Below are 14,634 nucleotides of genomic sequence, written 5' to 3'. Positions count from 1 at the left end.
TAAACATTTTCAAAGGAAGACAATCCCGATGCCATTGGAGAGGATGTTTTTGCCTAAATCCTCCTGACTGTCTTTAAGAAAACCAAGCTTTAATCTCTCAAGGATAATACTCCCCTCACCTGTGAGTGTGTCCCGGAGCCAGAGGGACAAATTCTTTCTACCTAACTTTCTGTCTAATGAAGAATCCCCTATAGAATATTCCTAATGGATATTCAGCCAATTCTGAAGTAAATATCATTTGTTAATTTTTGGCTCCCCAGCCCCTATTCCCTCAACTGTAACAGCATCTTGATTCCCTTTGGGGAACTTTCCCCTATGATAATCAGCCTTAGTAGACTAATAAATTGGGTGCTCTGTCATTCCACTATAGAATTTGAAAGGATCCCTGGAGACCTTTCTTAGATTTTTCTGCTATCCCCACTCTATATGAGCCAAGGATGAACATGTGACCTAAGCTCCTTCAATCAAACCTCCTCTTCCAGGACTCTGAATCCTAAGTGGGTTAGATGACCCTCACTCACTCCTTCATGATGTTAGTTGATAGGTAAAAACTGAAAGAAAGGAGCGGATCAGAATACTCAAGATCAAAGAGTAGCAAAGGAGGCATGGTTTTGGGTTTTTTTTAATTTTTTGTTTTTGTTTTTGATTTTCATTTCATTTCATTTTATTTTTTCAGATACAGAACGCTTCATGAATTTTCATGTCATCCTTGCACAGAGGCCATGCTAATCTTCTCTATATCATTCCAATTTTAGTATATGTGCTGCCGAAACAAGCATGGATTTTTGTGGTTTTTTTGTTTTCTTTTGTTTTGTTTTTGAGACAATGTCTCACTTCATGCCCTAGGTAGAGTGCTGGGGCATCACAGCTCACAGAAACCTCAAACTCTTAGGCTCAAGTGATTCTCTTGCCACAGCCTCCTGAGTAGCTGGGACTACAGGTGCCTGCCACAACACCCAGCTATTTTTAGAGATGAGGTCTTGCTCTTGCTCAGGCTGGTCTCAAACTCCTGAACGCAAACAATCTACCCACCTCCGCCTCCCAGAGTGCTGGGATTACAGGTATGAGTCACCACACCTGGCATTGTTTATTTTTGACACTTGGGTGCAAGTGGGGTGAGATCTAAAGGATGTTGTAGGGGTAGGGTGGTTTTACATAGCTGGCTGATGGGGAGCTGGTTTCCATTAAGAGCCACCAAACTGTTCTCATTAGGACATCAAAGATGTTATCTCATTATCAGGACTCTCTTGGCAGGGTCTTCGTATCAAAGTGCTAGCATATTTCTCTCAGGTGGGTCTGTAATTGGGCCAATGCAAGGACATGCAAGGACATGCAATGATGTGCAGGGACAAACGTGCAGCATGACTCTCTTCTCTGAATTATGTCCACCTGTCACAGTTGCACAAAATGGCTTTTCAAGATGGTGTTAGTTTGGCCAACCTAACAGTAGTGGCACCTCAATAGCTGATAGACTCTATCTTGCTTTCTTTCCTGCCACATCTTGATTCTGTGAATTCCCTGGTATATTTCTCACAAATTCTTTTTTAAGTTAAGTTAGTCTAAGTTGGTCTCTGAACCCCTATCTCTGCTTGACTCCTTCCAGTAGCAAAACTATCAGTCCTTGGAAGTCTCCTCATTCCATTGGTGGACCTCTATATTTATTTCAAAGTTGTTAATTCAAGCAAAATCAGCTTCTCTGAGGATTTACTAGTGTCTGTCATCAGGAATTAGAAGGAATAATTCTCTTTTCTGTGATAATCAGTATAATATTTGAGTAAGAGTAAATAATCACTGATAACCACACCACAAAAGCAAAGTCATCCTTTCTTCAAGTTGAACTCCCCCCCCCTTTTTTTTCCTAACATGATGTAAATTTCTTGACCACAGGAACAGAAGGTTTGGACTGTGAATGAACATGCTGGTCATTTTCACATAGTCCCAGGAAAGTAAGCTGTCACTTTCTCAGCAAGTCTCTGTGGAAAAGGGTACTTCCAAGTTTATTATCTGCTGAGGTTGGTGAGCGGTAGAATTCTTTTTTAGAATAAAGAAGGTCTTCTTACTCATATAACTTGTAGGGATGTCTGTATTCTTCCCCAGTCTGCCTGCAATTAAAAGTATATTATCTTCTCTACTGAAGTTGGGATAATTGTTATTTTCAGAGCAACTCATCAAGATGATAGAGATTGATTCCTTTTGATTGACATAGCAGAGGTGTTGAACATTCCTTGGGCACTGAATTAATGTTATCAGGACTGCAATTTCCCAAACCACGAGTCTGATAAACATGTCTTCAACATTTGCAAACAATCCCAAGTCACTTTTCCCCCTTCAATTATTTCTTCTCATTCTGACATCCTGTCTAACAACAAGTTTATGATTCTGTACTCATTTCACTAGCTTAGAAAAATATTTGTCCTTGAGCAGTAGGCCAGAAACAGAGCTACTGTGAAAATCATGTGGAAATAGAACAGGATAACAGTGCCCATTCTCTTCCACCATTTTGTCCAATGTGCAAGCAGCTTACTTGCTCCAACTCAAGGTTCCTTCTGCTCCTGCCTCTACCTCTTTTATATCTTCTCATTATGAGGTATGTGAGTGAGGGTTTAGAGCAAGTAACGCTCCCATTCCAGAGGGGAAAGGAACTCCATGTGGAACACTCTTTTCCCTTCTGATGGAGCCTTCAGGGGTGCATAGCGTAATACCCATCTTCACTCTTGTCTGCTCTGCAAAGGGTAAGACTCTCATCCTCTCAGTCAGTTTCTCTCTTGCTCTCTTTCTCTCCCCCCTTCTTCTCCCTCCCAGTCTCTCTCTTTCTGTCTCTCCCTCCCCTTCACTTCTAGTGGACACCAGTCCTCAGGGTAATGCTGAAACTGCTGTTACAAATTGATGAGGGGGTGTAAGGTGGGAACTGGGTAAGGGCTCCCAAACTCTATAAAGGAGCAGGCCTAGCTAAAATAATGATGATAGTCAAACTCTATGAAGAAACAGCTTAGCTAAAATATTGATAATAATCAAACTCTGTGAAGGAACAGACCTTGCTAAAATAATAATAACAGTCATCCACTGTCCCTTCATTTGCTTCTAATTGCTACTCCAGGGGGCGCAGGTGGCAGCCATAAGGATTTTCAACTTTTCTCCATAAATATCAGCATCTGTTCAGAACATAGGAGTAGTTTTTGAGATATCTTCCAGGTCATGGATTCCAATGGGTTGACTGACCCACCCAGATCAAGAAACTGACTCAACTGGTCTCAGACTCTCCCCCCCGCCAAGAACTGCATTCCAGTGGAGGGGCTGACTCACCCAGACAGTGGCCCATACCAAAGGACTGATGTTTCTACACCAAAACCAGTGGATTAACAAACCCTGATTGCTTAATCCTTTGCTCACCAAACTATCTTAAAAAACCCTATGCCCCTCAATTCTCAAGGAAGTAGATTTGAGAAACGTCTCGTCTCCCTGCCTAGCACTATATGGAATAAACTCTTTCTCTGCTGTAAACCCTGCTGTCTCTGGATATTGGCTTTCTCTTGGGAAGGGAGCGAAGCAGATGAACCTGGCTGGGCAGCAACAGTGCCTCAGTAGCCTAGGCCAGCATTTTTCATGATTCTAACCATTCATTTCAGGCAAATACCACCCTGTTACTCATACAGCACACCCATTCATTCCTACACATGTACCCTTCTTCCTGTTGTCCTTGAACCTGGAATGTACTCCAGAGGTCTTATTTTGTGGGTGCTGAGCAAAATAAAGATTGTAATCCTCCTTGCATCAAGCCCAGAGCTCTTGCTATGGCAACAACATTCTGCATACTCAAAGCACATGTAGAAAATAAAGAACTTTATTCCAACAAGACTTTGTTTGCAGAAGGAAGATTAGGCTGATTGAATACATTGTTCTACACTGATTTTAATTGGTGCTATAATCTGATCTGTCTCTAACCAGCTAATCGGTATTTAATCGGTTGCTTTAATTTTATTACAAAGCAAGTAGAATGCAGCTGTAGCTAGACACCACACAAGTAAATAAAATGCATTATTATTATATTTATGCATATGAGTTTTATTCTGCTTATGTCACAACTATGCTCACTTCCACTCTCCTCATAATTTGTTTGTATTAAGCTATTACTGTGCACTTGAATGATGGGAACAGTTAAAAATGTCTATTTATTGCCAAGTATAAGTTATATAATAAATTTTTTGATGTACCCACCTTCATTTGCCAAAAATTCTTGTGATTCATTTAAATATTTATATAGCACTTCAATTACTGACATTGCTTCTATTAATTAATGATACAGGGATTTAATTCTATGTAATAAATAAACACAGAAGTAAAAATAACAGAACAGATTCACGCATAAAAAAGAATCTGACTCGATTACCCCAAATAAAATTCTATGCTAGAGTTTTCCACATAATTCCCCAGAGAATAAGGCATCTTAGCATTAATAAAACTCTGAGTGTTTTAGGAGCTTTGAACATAGGTACAATAGGTTCCAAAGTCCTACATAAGTATTTGAACAACTTGACCTTATTTCAGCTTTTTGAGAGAACTATTAGGAACAGTCACAGAATTGACATGAAAAATGATTAAGGACCCACACTGTGTCTGCCTGAAAGGACTCAGATAACTACAGCAAACTTCAAAAAATAGTAATAATAAAATCAAAACACCTTGAGGCTGCTCTTTTAGATCGCTACATATTTTTAAGAGGTAATTTACTGGGAGCTCACTTTTGCTTTTTCCAGTCATTCTTGCTGTGCAGGAACAGAATGCCTTCACTGTGTGAGTCTGGAGAGCTCTGCTCCTCTCTCAGAGGGCAGCACAGTACAATGATAAGAAGAAAGCCTACACATTAGGAAGACCCTGGTTCCAGTCTAACCTTCTACCTACTTGTTGCACAAACTCAGGTCATCCACTCTTAAGTCTCAATTTCCTCATCTGTAAAATAGAAGTCACAACAGCTACTCTTATATTGCTGTGAGAAGTAGAGATAACACAATACTCTAGCCAAGGGGTCTGGCTGTTTCTTCAGCTACTGGAATCTCTCAGGCTCATTTTGCATAGCCCTTGAGACTCACCTCAAAGTCTTCTCAGCCAGCAGAGATTTGTTTATTCAACAAATGTTTATTGGGCACCTACAGGAGACCCAAGCACATAACCAGGAACCCAAAACACAACACTGAAGGTTCATTTGGAAACATAAAGCCAAGTTTTTTCAATGAGAATGAAGATAACTAGATTTGACTTTAAACAAAACATACCCAGGTAGATGTTTATGGTAAAACCAAGATCAAGGCAATTATCATGGAAATATACAACAGAATATTAAGAAGGGTCCCTAGTCCGAGCTTCTTCTTTTACAGTTAAGGAAAGAAACCATTGTTTCCTCATCAGCATCAAAGTGAAACTTGATGCTTACATAGTATTTTGCTACTTATGAAGCATTTGTATGTGCTATCACGTACAGGAAAAGGATCTCCTAACACCAGGTTCATAATCTACATCTCTGAATGTCACCATCCCTGTCACTGAACAACTGTGACCACATAGCAGGATAAGATGGCTAACAAAGATGCCTTCACACATTGACCTATCCAAAGTTTGATTTTATTCTTGTCCTAAACCTTTAAACTAGTTCTACACTCGCACCACAGAGATGGTAGTTAGTGAAATCTACCTATATGTGTACAGTGGGGATGTTTAGGTAATCAAGTAAAATCCCCTTATTTTGTTCCTCAATAGGGTCGTGATACTATCCCTGCTCTGCCTGGCAGATGGGATGGAATGACCCATTCCTCACCTGCTTTACCTAGACTTGCATCCATTGAATTGGCTCAGAAATGATACCCATGATATGCTGGCTTCTTGCCCAAATCTAGGGCTATCTTTCTGCTGACCGCCTAGCTGTGTTCTCCAGGACCTTTAATGAAGATGTACACAGCTATGATTTAATAATAAAAAAAAAAGATGGGTCTACTCCTTATGCAAAAGATAAGTCATGAGCTAACTATGAAACTCTGAATAAATCACATATGTTCTGATCGTCATTCTCCAAATCATATGAATCAAGAGCCATCTAATTACCTTCCACCTTCGAGATTCTATGGAGATGCACACATGTATCATTACAGCAAAAATATGTCTGTTATAGAAGGCAAAGGAGTCTTCTCACCTTTTCCTATTAGTACCAATGGGATTCCCCCACAGAAAAGATACTTGACTTTCTTGAAACAAACAAAAAGTAAAACAAATGACAAATACTCTCTTATATTGTGATCAGGATAACAGTTGTTTGTGGTGTCCTATGCATTAGCATAAGAGGATAAATATTTGGTTATGGATAATTTTTAACCCTTTCCAATTCAATTTTTCTACCACCCACATACTCCCCAGTTCTTATTTATTTTAGTTGGGAAAGAGTTTGATAGATTATTTGTAATTATCTTACAGTTTTAAAAGAGAAAAACATGAATATGAAGTCACCTGATGATATTATTATCTATTTTAGGTTGCATAATTAATTAAAGTGTTTTTGTTTATTTTTTGTCTATACACAAACAAACATAAAATCATTATGTGGGCTGAGGGCAACATAGGATCAGAAGGGATTAATATAGGGGTCAAAAGTATATCTATTGCTTATTAACATTTGTGCCTTCTTATAGCCAAGTCTGTTCCAAGGCTGAAGAAATAAACTGGAATGATGGCAAAAGGTTGTTAAATTTCAAATATTTCTGAAAGAAGGGATGCCATTCTTTCCTCACTAGCTAAATCTATAAAGTATCTATCTGTGAAGAATACAAAATATTTTTCCAAGAACTTTAAGACTCGATGAGCAAATGCATGTCACACCAACCTCTACTACTTATTCCTCACACTGCAGCAGACATTATTAATCAATCACAGACCCTTTCCATTGTGTCTCTGCACACCTTCAAATGTCTCTCCATATAGTATCTCAAGAAACTGCTGGCAGCAAATCATACTTTGCACAAATGATAGAAGGTATTTAGAGTTCCTGGATTTGTGAGATTGACTGTCCCCCTTACTAGCATTGAGAGCATTAAGAACCAAGAATCTCACAGTGTCATTATTTAAATGAAATAGAAAAGGCTTCTTGCTTGCAGGAATGTGCCAGTAAATATTAGTAGGGAATTTCATCTTTGAAACTCTCCAGAAATTTATTTCTTACCACTCTAATGTCTGACCTGCTACTTACGGCCCCTGCCCTCTTTTAAAGTATAAAAGTTACTTCTAAGTCAGAAGAGTTCCCAGGTTGAAATATGCCCAAAATTTGCAACATTTGATGAGTATGACTTTGAGAGCTATCTGGGAAGGCAGAGGGAGAAAGAAGCCAATGGAGTTCACACTGCTGAGGCTGGAAAAGGTGGTCTGGTGATGAGCAGAAGTGCTGGCAGTGGATACACAGTCAGAGATGGGCTTGGAGCAAGATGGGCAATAAAGGCACCAAAAAAACAAGGAGCCAAAATGCACAATACAAACTGAGTGAAGCTTGAAGTTCAGCAAATAAATATGAAAACTCTAGCTGTTGAATGAACCATGTCTTTTACATGGAGACTGGGATATCTTTTTTTTTAATTTATTTTCACATATACATGTGTTCATTAGGCTTCTACTTTTTGCCTTCACAAAATTAGAAAGGCTCAAAATTTAACAATAACAATGTTTAAGATAGGAACCAGAAACAAAAACCTCACAAAGAACGAATGAAGACAAATACATTCAGAAAAGAAATCAGATGATTGCTGCAATGAAGTATTAAGCAATAATAATAATAGTAATGCAAAGCAAGTAACATTCACATTATCAAATAAGAGTATGTCTATTATAGAAGGCTTTGACTCTGAGGTTCAGTAAGGAGTCATCAATTAACTTCTTTTTATCATTTTTCCAAAAGTATCAAAGAATAAACAACTAATACTTATAAATAAAAATAAAGATAATTTTGAAAAACAGATCATGCCAAGTCTTACAGACAATTGAAAAAGAAGAAATACTTCAAAATCATTCTATTCAATCTGGATACACCTGATATTAAAATTGGAAAAAATATATTACTATAAAGGGGAAATTACAAACGTAATTCAGAGACTGGGATATCTTCCTGCCTATAAATATCTTTCCTTTCTCCCCCCTACAGCCCTGTCCTCCTTCCTATTCCCTCCATTCTCATTTCCCTTCATATACCACCAGTTATTCTCATCACAGTCCCTCTTCTTTAACTTCCTTGTCTTTCCTTTTTTCTTTCTCTCTCATCATTCCCTTTCTCTCTTGTTCTCCCTTGTCCAAGCTTTAAACAACCTTGCTCACTAGCCCACTGTCTTTAAAAAGTGTATAAAAGCTATGGAGTTTGTGGCTTCCTTCCATGCAGCATAACTGAGAGGGACAGAGGGAAGCTTTTGGTGTGCAGGTGGAGGTGAGGACAGGACACCCAAGTCAAGGAAGAAATGAAGTAGAAAGCAGAAGTAGAAAGACTATGTCAGCTCCACCAACAGAATCAAGAAAGTCCAGAAACAGTGTTGCTGTAAGTTTGGGAGAAAACCAAGAGGGCAGACAACAGAAGACATGACATGATACAGACCAGGGGTAGGAGTAGGGAGAGAGAAGTATGAGGTAAGCGAGCAAAGTGGCAGCATTAATAAGCAACTGTAACTGGAAACAGACCCAAAGGATGGATGTGAGCAAAGGGATGTACACTAATGGTAAAAAGCAAAAACTAAAGTGGTGGACTGCACCTTTATAACTAACACCTGACACAAAGGAAAAGAGTTGTGCCAATTGAAGGACAGTGTCACATGTGGCAATTAGTAAACATTTCTTGAGTTTGCTTTAATTTTTATCTTAATATTACTCTGGAAACATGAAATTGTTGTTGTGAGACTTAAGAATAAACTAAATCAATTTGGGAAACCAAAATGAAACCAAGTTTCATTCTATTTGGACAATAACATGGATTGACAGCATAGCAATTCTTTGTTAACACACCCTATTGCATCTGAAGGTCAACCCCATCATAACAAGGTGCCTTGGAGAGGCATTCTTCCTAACTAGTTATTGATTTGTAAAACTTCATGAGTGTCTTATATCAAATAACTGTTCCCGAATTGTTACCTTGGATCAACAGGGAGTAAATATTGGCATTTTCATATGGCAATATGCTATTTGGGAATAATCTAGCCTTCCTGGAGGAATGGAAATAAAGCACATAACAGTCATTTACCAATCATATAATATTAGACACCAGTAATTTGTCATTCACTGCAGTGGTGTAGAATCATTAGCAGAGCCATTCGACTGCTCCCAGACACACCAGCTATGATCATGTAGAAAACGTGATTCCACGGGCTGAATGTACCAGGTCTGCACTAACATTTCATTACTCCAGACTGAAAGTTAATGACCAGTGCAAATCATCAGCATATTACAGTAAAAGAATGGCAGTAAAAAGGCCTAAATAAATCACAAATGTAAATGGGAGATTCATTTTAGTTAGTCATTATTCAGAGAAAAGATATAGTACAATTCACCCATGGTGTAACTTACATCAATCATGACAGTGTTGTAAGTAATTAAACAAATATTTGATTGGTACCTACTATGTACATGACACTCTGCCACATGCTGCAAGACATACTCAGATGTAAAAGAAATAATCTCTACCTTCAAGAAACTTGCAATCCAGTAGGAGAAAAAGGACATTTTACAGACTTTTATACAAATAAAATATAATATAACTATAGCATAATATTAAGATTCTGCTTTGCAAAACCAATGCATTTCCCAGAATAAGGAATGCATTTCCCAGAATACTCTTCCCTGTATGGTTCTGAGTAGAGTTTGCTGACAAGAGGTATAGAGGATTAAACATCATACTTACTACAACAGTCACCAATATCATAACTCATCTGAGGAATTACTGAGAGCAAGACATTCTCCTGGCAAGCCTGGAAATCTCTTGTGACTTGGAAGGCAAGCCACCACGTAACTCAGTAATCCTGGAGGAGCAAAGTTCAGTCCTGTAGTAGTAAGGCTATTGTTAAACAGTAAGTATTTTATGACAGTTCTTCAAAGGATTAGTGGAGAAAAATTGCATTTAGTATTTTGAAGATCATTTCCTTACCACCCTTGAAGATCATTTCCTTGAGTGCATATTCTGTTGGCACCTATGAGATCATTTCCCCGAGCACGCAGCCCCTGCATGTCTTTGCTTAGTAATCTTTCCACCTATTATGTATCTTTTCAATAAAAGGACTCTGAGAGAAGTGCTCAGTGCTATCCTGCACCTATGGTTAGCCTCACCTCTTAAAGTGTGTACTGTCAATCCATGTCTCGCATGATCATTTATGCAGTCATGACAAAGAGGATAGTTGTGAGATGAAGAAGCTATTCTCCCTAAGTCAGACAAGCATGCGCAAATGAGATCTTCCTCACTGTTGTACTTTGAGAGATGGCCCTACTTTCTGTATTGTAATTGTGATGTGTCTATGCGTTATTAATAACCCTTGTCACTGACATATCTTGGCCCTGGTTCCCAATTGTTAGAACTATTGCTTATGTTTTTCCATTTCACATGCTTTTTTTCTTTGCACGTTGAGTACAATATTTGCATATTTTATATAGTGTCCCTTTTTTGAATGTCCACAGAACCTATTTACGATATATCTCCTACAAACTCACCCCAGATATGTTGGTATTGGTTGTTTAATTTATTCTATAAATCTGAACTTTTGTAAATATAAATGAAAGAGATTCTGAACTACTATAGGAAATTGACAAAAGCTGCATCTGGTATCAATGAATTTCATTACATTTTAATGATTATGATATATACAGATGTAGTTGGCCATTTCTCTTTTTTATGTTCTTTAATTCTTTTTAAAAATTTTAATTATACAAAAAATACTCTCCTGGAATTAATAGAAAATTACAGCAAGCTTGCAGGACAAAAGGTTAATATACAAGGTCAATTATTTCCCCATATACCAGCAATGAACAATTAAAATTTGAAATTAAAAACACAATAGCATTTATATTAGTGCAAAAAATTAAATAAAAAAATTTGTACAATGACTATCTGAAAAAAACTAGAAAACTTTGAAGAAAGAAATCAAAGTGATCTAAGGAAAAGGAGAGCTATACATGCGTATATATAGAAAGATCAATGTTGTCAAGATATTAGTTCTTCTCAACTTGACCTATGAATTTAATACAATCTTAGTTTTTAAAAATCCCAAAAAACTATTTTGTAAATATTAACAAATTGATTCTAAAGTTTATATCAAATAGCAGAAGACACAGAATATCTAACATCGTATTGAACAAGAAGAACAAAGTAGGAGGACTGGCACTACTGGCTTCAAGATTTGCTGCATTTTCTTTCAGAATTTTTATGGTTTTATATCTTATATTTTAAGTCTTAATATTTCATATCTTATATTTAATATATCTTGCATTAATTTTAGCATATGATGAGAGATAGGGATCCTGTTTCATTCTTCTGCATGTGAATATCCAATTTTCCCAGCATCATTTACTGAATAGGGCTTCCTTTCCCCAGTGTACTTTGTTCTGTTGAAGATCAGTTGGTTTTAGATAGATGGTTTTATTTCTGAGTTCTCTATTTTGCTCCATTGGTCTATTTCTCTGCTTTTATTCCAGTATCACACTGTTTTGGTTACTATAAAATTGTAGTATAATTTGAAGTCAAGTAATATGATGCTTCCAGATTTGTTCTTTTTACTTAATATTGCCTTGGCCATTGAGGCTTCTTTTGGCTACAGAGGAAGCTTAGTACACATCACATTTTTTTATATCTGTGTTTTAATGGGGATTGTGGTGAATCCTTAACTTACTTTGAGCAGTATAGACATTTTAATAATATTGTTTTACCAAATCATGACCAGGTGATGTTTTTCCATTTGTTTTGGTCATCTGCAGTTTATTTCATCAGTGTTTTGTAGTTCCCCTTGTAGATGTCTCTAACCTCCTTTGTTAAGTATATTCCTAGGTAATTTTTTTTTTTTTGTAGCTATTGTGAATGGTATTGAGTCCTTAATTTGACTCTGTAATACAGCATTGTTAGTATACAGAAATTCTACTGGTTTGAGTACATTGATCTTATAACTTGAGACTTTGCTGAGTTTATTTACAAATTCCAGGAATCTTTTGGTGAGGTCTTTAGAGTTTTCTAGCTACAAGATCATATCATTAGCAAATAGGGATAGTTTGACCTCCTATTTCCTGATTTGAATGCCCTTTATTTACTCCACTTGCCTGATAGCAGGGGGGAGGACTTCCAGTACTGTGTTAAATAGTAGTGGTCACAGTGGACACCCTTGTCTTTTTCCAGTTCTTGGGGGAATGCTTTCAACTTTTCCCCATTCAGCATAATGTTGGCTGTGGATTTATCTTATATGGCTTTTATAATTTGGAGGTATATTCCTAGTTTGTTGAGATTTTTATCATGAAAGGGTGCTAGATTTTATCAAATGTTTTTTCTACATCTATTGAGATGACCATGTGGTCTTTGTTTTTGTTTCCATTTACATGGTGAATCACATTTATTGATTTGCATATGTTAAACCATCCTTGTGCCCCTTATATAAAACCAACTTGATTGTGGTGTATTATCTTTTACTGTGTGGCTAAATTTGGTTGGCTAGTATCTGTATGAGGATTTTTCCATCTATTCTTTGTGTGTGTGTCTTTTCCTGACTTTTATACAACAGCCTAGGCAAACAATTTATAACTAACACCCAAAAGGCAAATATAGAGATAAAAAAAATAAATAAATTGGACTTAATTAACTTGAAAAGCTTCTGCAAAGTGAATAGAGAACCTACAGAATGACAGAAAATATCTGTAAACTATACTTCCAACAAAGGACTGATATCAAGAATCTACAAAGAACTCAAACAGATCAGAAAAAAAAAAAAAAACACGTCAAAAAAGTTGGCAAATGACAAAAATAGAATTTTTTTGAAAGAAAATAGGTAAGTGACCAGATGACCAGCAACATCTGAGAAACTTTCCAGCATCACTAATCATCAGGGAAATGCAAATTAAAACCATCTTACCCCTAGGAATTACCATTATTAAAATGTCAAAAATAATAGATATTGGCATGAATACAGAGAGAAAAGAACACTAATACACTGGTGTTGGGAATGCAAATTCCTACACATATTCCTATATATAGGATATATATTCTATCTCTAGTATAACCTCTATGGATAACAGCACAGAGATTCCTCAGAGAAATAAATGTAGACCTACCATTCACATTCAATCCAGCAATTCAACTGGTGGCATCTACCCAAGCAAATGAAGTCATCTTATCAGTAAGAGAGACATCTGTATTTGAATGTTTATATTAGCACAATTCACAATTTCAAAGATATGGAAACAACCTAAATGCCTTTCAATTCATGAGTGGATTGACAAAATGTGACACCCACCCACCCACCCACACACACACACACACACACACACATACATACCATGGAGTAGTACTCAGCCATAAAAAGAATGCCAATAATGTAATTTGTAGCAACATGGAGGAAACTAGAGACTGTTATTCTAAGTGAAGTGCCTCAGAAATGGAAAACCAAAGACCATATGTTCTCACTAATAAGTGGCAGCTAATAGATGGGTACATATGGACACAAAGCCATATAGAAGACATGAGAAACCAAGGAGAGGGGAAGGTAGGAAGGGTCTGGGATTAAACACTTGACCTATTGGATACAATGAACACTGTTCCAGTGATGGTCACACCAAAAGACCTGACTTAAGCATTATACAAGATACCCTTATAATAAAAATGCTGATATTCCTTTAATTAACATTTTGAAATTAAAAACAAACAAACATAAGACCTATTGTGAAGCTACAGTAATCAAGATAGCATGGTATCGGCCCAAGTCAACAAACAGGTCAATGGAACAGAATAGAAATCTCAGAAATAGAACCACAAATATAGTCAAGTGAAGGGGCAAAGGCAAGTAAAAGATAGCCCAAGTGCCCATCGATCCACGAATGGATTAATAAATTGTGGTATATGTATACCATGGAATATTATGCAGCCTTAAAGAAAGATGGAGACTTTACCTCTTGTTTACATGGATGGAACTGGAAAATATTCTTCTTAGTAAAGTATCTCAAGAATGGAAAAAAAAGTACCCAATGTACTCACCCCTACTATGAAACTAATTTAGGGCTTTCACATGAAAACTATAACCCAGTTACAACCTAAGAATAGGGGGAAGGGGGAAAGGAGGAGGAGGTGGGTAGAGGGAGGGGGACAGGCGGGATCACTCCTGCGGTGCATCTTACAAAGATATATGTGAAACTTAGTAAATGTAGAATGCAAATGTCTTAGCACAATAACTAAAAAAATGCCAGGAAGGCTATGTCAACCAGTGTGATGAAAATGTGTCAAACGGTTTATGAAGTTAGTGTATGATGCCCCATGATCATATCAATGTACACAGCTATAATTTAATAAAAAAAAAAGTCTTTCAAACAAATGGTGCTAGGACAACTGGCCATCTTATACGAATCTAGACACAGACCTTACACCATTCACAAACATTAAAAAATTAC

At 37.1% G+C, this 14,634-nt stretch overlaps 1 non-coding gene across 1 annotated transcript; it reads right to left on the bottom strand.

Annotated features, from left to right (window-relative positions):
* Positions 1–672: 672 nt before the first annotated feature.
* Positions 673–779, bottom strand: LOC128592904 (U6 spliceosomal RNA). Its single transcript, XR_008382115.1, has one exon. It is a non-coding gene; the product is annotated as a U6 spliceosomal RNA (small nuclear RNA).
* Positions 780–14,634: the final 13,855 nt, after the last annotated feature.

The sequence above is a fragment of the Nycticebus coucang genome, chromosome 8 (assembly GCF_027406575.1).
Source record: "Nycticebus coucang isolate mNycCou1 chromosome 8, mNycCou1.pri, whole genome shotgun sequence".
NCBI classification, from domain to species: Eukaryota; Metazoa; Chordata; class Mammalia; order Primates; family Lorisidae; genus Nycticebus; species Nycticebus coucang.
The sequence above is the reverse complement of the archived record's forward strand: the minus strand, read 5'-3'. Positions and strand labels throughout refer to the sequence as shown.